The following is a 6090-nucleotide window of genomic DNA, read 5'->3' on the forward strand; positions in this document are numbered from 1 at the left end:
GTAATCTCTCTTATAATTTCATTTCTAATTATTTCCTGCCATTAAACTCTCAATACTATTCTGAAGGCTTTCTTCTCGAGTCTACCAAATCTGTTTGATATTGTTTCAATGGCATACCACGATTCACGTCCATACAGTAACAGTGATCTCGCTTAACTCTCATACAGCCTGATTTTTATATGTAATTTCAGGTAACTCTAATTCTAAAGACCGTGTATAGATCATAGTTCCCAATTATTAAAATGATTCTAACTCCTAAATCCTTTCTTCTTCCAATTATAGTTCATCTTCAATTGCATATTCCGTTATCGAACATTCTGAATCCTTTGGTGTTTTGCTAATAAGGACCGCATCATCAGCATGGTCTTGGTCAGTTAATTTGTTATTACCATCCAGTCCATTATTTCTCCACGATCCCCAGCTGTTCTAAGCATTGAAAAATCCATGTGGAGGATAAAAAATGTAGGTGACAGTACATTCCATTGAAGTACTCCCCTACTCATTAGAAATTCATTTGATACAACTCCACTAACATTAACTTTGCATATGCCATATTCATGAATAGAATTGATAAAATTTATATGTTTAAAAAATCTTCGTAATATTGCAGGACTTTCTCCAAAATTGGGTGGTGTACAATATCAAAGGCTTTTTCGTAACCTACGAATGCCATCAAAAGTGGATTTCTATATTTCAATCATTGCTGTACAACTTCTTAAAATGAAAATTCAGTTACTACAACCTCTACCTTTTCTAAATCCTGCTCGTTCATCTCTCAGCATTCATCAATCTTTCTCCCCAGTGTCTTTAGAATAAGAATACTATATACTTTCATGATAGCTGACATAAATTTGATGCGTCTGTAAGTATTACGATTAGTCATATGACCTTATTTGGTTATTTACACCAACACTCCTCGCCTATATTTATCATGTTTTACCTCTTCACACTAAACGCCACATTTTACCATAAAACTAAGCCAATGATTAAACACCAAATGAAATTTAAATAAATATAACTGTTACACTTATGTCTTGGATCACACGTGGTAACAGAACAGTTAACCAATTAAATACACTTAACTGTTTAACCTAAATCTCATGAGCCAAGTTCCCAAAATTTTGACAACAGTACTCATATTAATACAATACACTTGAAATAACAGACAATGGGTTCATAAATGTTTGATAAAAATCATTAATCACCTTTGAGTATAAAACATTCGTACTTGATAGGACACACACTTGAGAGGAGAGAGGGCTAATTTGGCTCTTTCAAAGGGTCAGGCTGGATCTCTTCTGTAGTTTATGCATACCTAAGGTCTATGTGTATTGACTTAATTTTTCTAAAATTTTCTAAATAGATCATTCCCATGGCTTGGTGCAAGGCTCTAGCAGCGAGGTGGCCAACGTAATAAATTGAACAGGGGAACAAACCTTACTTGCAAAGCAACCCTCTCTCAGGTAACTCCACCCCCCTCCCTCCTCAAAACATTATAAAAAGATTAATCTAATTTGAGAAATTCCATGCACATTCTAACCATGCGAAAACATAGAAATTACAAAAGCCCTGATGTTCATACTTCGTATGGGTCATAGAGCATACTTAAACGAGATTACATAAGACTTCATAACAAAATATGTGAAATATAAAAGTTAATTCATAAAAATAACATAAATTTACATACACTGACTTGACTGAAAAATACAAATAAACGAATGACGAAAATCCTATGTAATTCACATACATTACTTAAACCTGCATGAGTAAAACTCGCCTTACATCAGGATATATCCAGTAATTTCCAAGGAGGGGTTGATGATATCCTACATGAGAGCACTTTATTTCTATCTATATCTAAACTGTCTAATAGTTTTTTTACCCGAAAACCATAAGGTTGAGGAGAGTTTGGGTGCAACTCAAAATATCTACAATGCCTTATGAGGTTTGCAGTCTGATAGGCTAAAGAGTTGGGAAGCTTTTGCAACCTAAACAAATATCGAACAGTAGAAAACTTTAGTATAGGTCTAAAGCCAATTCTCCAGAGTCAACAAGTAGGCTTGGGATAGGCGAAGTTCTAAAGGCTCTGGTGGAAATTCTGATACCAGCGTGATGTATAAAATCTAGAATTTGTAATTGGCTTGGGTGGCTGAGGAGTATATTTCACACCCAAAACTCATTTTTGAAAACAATTAAGGATGTATGGGACAAAACTTTTAAAAAATTCAGAGTTTCAAGACATTTTACTTTTAAGGCTTTCAAGTGAGGAACCCATGTAAGCCTACAATCAAAGATCAACCCTAGAAATCTAGCTTCACTTACACATGGGAAATCTTGACATTTGATGTATATATCTGGGCCTGGATGTATTCCACGAATACGGCAGAAATGGACAGCCAGAGTTTGCTCGTCAAAAGCTTGAATCCATTCTTATCAGCCCTCTGGATAATTTTGTCAATTGAGAGGTGTATTTTTTCTCTCATTCATTACCATTTCAGCTCCATTAAATAATATGGAGAGATTATCAATGATTAGTGTTGAGGGTATATTTTGTGGAATGACGAAGGATATCCCGTGAATTGCTAGTGCAAATGGGGTTACACTTAGCACACTACCCTGGGGAACACCTTCCTGACATTTCCTCTCTGATAGAGCTTCCCATATTCTCACTAGAAGAAAATCTGTGAAAAAAATTATTGAATGAACAATGGTAGCTCTCCTCATAATCCTAAATTATAAATTGTTTTAAGTATACTATATCTCCATGTAGTATTGTATGTCCTTCCAATGTTAAAAAAGACTGTTACATGGTGCTGTTTGGAAGCAAAGACTTCAAAAATAGAAGATCCAGCACGCCAGTCGTTGAGTGCATTTTTTCTAAATCTACACTGGATATATGATAAAATACCCTTCTTTTCAAGGTACCACATCAGTTTTGCATTGACCATCTTCTCCATGATCTTATATAAACAAGATGTCAATATAATCGGTTGATAGTTTGCTGCTGAAAACTTATCATTCCCGGGTTTTAAAAAGGATAAAATAATGGCTAGTTCCAAAACATTTGGATAACTATAATCAAGCCATATTATGTTAATAATGCTTAGAATAAGTAACTTTTCACTAACAGGTCCATGTTTGATCATTGCATATAGAATTCCATCGGGCCATAGGCTTTATCATTACAAGTATCAAGTGAAAAATTGATTTCTCTCTCAGCAAAAGGAGAATTGTATGACTTCCCTTCCTGTTGCAAAATTTTGAATTTTTTTTTCTTCAATGCTCCTATACTGATGACCAGGAGCTGTTTCACACTTGCATGATACATTTGAGAAATTATCAGTCAGGATATAGCTAACTTCGTTTGCTTTATTTACATACTGATAATTTGCCTTCAACACTGGTGGAGAGTTTGGGATGAATTTGCCTGCTATCTTTTTTACTTTCCTCCATACAGACGATGGTGGTTTTCTACTGTTAATGGTGAAAGCAAAAGATACCCAAGACTGTCGCTTACCTTCTTTCATGGCACAAGGTAACTGTTGTCTATATTTCTTGTATATAATTAAATTCTCCTCAGAACGGCTTCTGCACAATCGAGTCTTGTTGCCTTTTGAATAACCCTGTTGTTTTGGGAATTTAATTGACTCCTGCTGTATGAATTGTTCCATTCAGTAAGTTTGTGGCATCATCAGCACGCCCTTTCAAACTGTTCTGCAATTCTCTCAATTTTACTTAGTTCATAAAATTTAACCCAGTTCGCCTTGTCAAGATTCCATCGAGGCGATCCTAGTAATGGAGAACCATTGTTGGTATTTATAATGATTGGCGCATGGCCACTAGTATGTCAATCACATAATGTTCTCCAATCAAAATTGAGAAGGTAGTTAGAACTTACAGTTGAAAGGTTAATACATGAAAGAGTACCTGTCGGAGCATGAAAGTGTATGGGGGTCGCCTGTATTTTCTAAAATTGGTGATATAATATTGCCCCTGGTGTTTGCTAAAATATGGCCCCATAAAGGATGTCTACCATTCAAATCTCCAAGTAGAAGAAAAGGTTCAGGGAGCTGTAGAATCACTTCTACTAAATTATCATATAAGATGCTGTCATTTGCAGGCAAGTAAAGGGAACAAATGGTGTATTTTCTTCCTATATCAATCTGTACAACCTTTGCCAGGAGAGGTGTACAAATAAACAGATATTTCGGGAACATCTCGACGAACGTATATAAGACTTCCACCATGGTTCTCTACTTGTTGATCATATAGTGCTCTGTAGCTCATATATTCCCGAGGACAGGGACTATTATGATTAATTTTGCTCTCCTATAGACATATGATTGGCGGGGGGTGGGGGGGTGTTCATGAATGAAAGATTAAGTTCTTTTTATTTTGCCCTTAAGCCCTGAGAATTGCAAAATAAAGGAAGAACTCATTAGCAATTTTTGATCTAACAATATTTCCATGTTGTTTTATTAAAGAGGGTCTTGAAAGATTGGGTTTAATATTTGTGTTTGTTATTTCTGTCCTTTTGATCTAATTGTTGAGGGAGATGGTGGACCCCAACTTGAATATCCGATTTAGTTAAACTGTCTTCTGGTTGATCAGAAATATTAACAGACAAAACATCATATTTATTCAACCTTATAACTCTGATGTCTCTTATGGATTATGCTGAGAGAGATGGGGGTCTCTATATCTCTTTTCCGATTAACAGGTAGTGAGCTACCGGGTTTTAGCACCTTCCTTACTACATGTGCACCTGGTAATTTGGTTTCGAGTAGAAATCCATCAAATCAAGCATGGACATGGCCTGAGAAAGGTTAGTACTATTGTTGGTGATTGGGGACGAAGATTGTACAAAAATGGAAAATGCCCCAGTTTTGATAAATCGTGGCGAAGCCTCAGAGAAAAATATGCTTACCTCGTCATGCAACACTTTATTATTATATGATTTTTTTTTCCTTGGAACCAATGGCAGTACTGGGCGGGTTTGATATCTCCTATGGCATATTTTCTCCTGATTTTAATGCCTTTGCATAGCTGGTAAGTTGTTCAGTAATCTTTTGGCATGTCCCGCACTTATGTGTTCTACACTGGAATTTTTTAGGGCAGCTTCTTCCAACTTATAAAGCTTTCAGCTCTTATCAGAGGATTTATGGTTAGAGTTTCAGTTCAAACACTTGGCTTCAAGTGTATATTCTCCATGGTAAGATCTGGAACTAATGCTATACATTTTTTTTTTCATATATTTATTTTTTTTTCATATTTGATAACTTTTGAAGTGTGTCCAAATTTGAAACATTTGTTGAAACATTTTAGCGGCATCTATTAGAAAGGTCAAACTTTAATTCCTTCATTCTCAATAACTGTGTGGAAAGGCACATCACCATCCTGGAAAGTAAGGATAATCATTGACGTCCCAAGAACCTTCTACTTCAGTAAATTCATGCAGGTCTTTATTTAAGACTACTCCCCTTTCGTAACTAAAATTTAGTTGTGTTCTGACATCTAATATATCATCATCTCTACTTGTCTTTAGGTTAGACATTATTACCGACTGCATGCATGATTTGGCACGGATGAGGAAGCTACCTTTTTCCAAAGCAAGATATATCACCTGATGCAATGGTTCCTACCTTTTTTAATTAATTTGCAAACTTCAAAATAATTCCCAGTATTCCCTCTACGCTCGGCAACAAGCCACTTTGGTGTTTTTTCTTATTTCTTTTATCTCACCATAGCATTTAAATGCTTTAATTAGCTTATCATAATCCATATCTATTGAAATTTGGGTAACATGAAGGAATCGAGTTTTTCTTGTGTTACCCGAGTTATTTGGTTTTGAAATATTAGGAGAGTTTTTTTTATTTATATTTTTTTTTTATTTTTTTTTTTTTTTGTATTCATAGTTCGTCAACAGAAGTTTCCTCAAATAAATCAGCAGAGGTCGTCAATGGTGTCTGGGTTTCACCATCTGATCTAGGGGTACGGGGAACATTGTGTATATTCATATTTTTTTTTTTTTGGGGGGGGGGGAATTAGGGAAAGGGTAATAGTAATAATAATAACAATAAAACCAAAACG

This window comes from Palaemon carinicauda, chromosome 20 (genome assembly GCF_036898095.1).
Source record: "Palaemon carinicauda isolate YSFRI2023 chromosome 20, ASM3689809v2, whole genome shotgun sequence".
Taxonomy (NCBI): domain Eukaryota; kingdom Metazoa; phylum Arthropoda; class Malacostraca; order Decapoda; family Palaemonidae; genus Palaemon; species Palaemon carinicauda.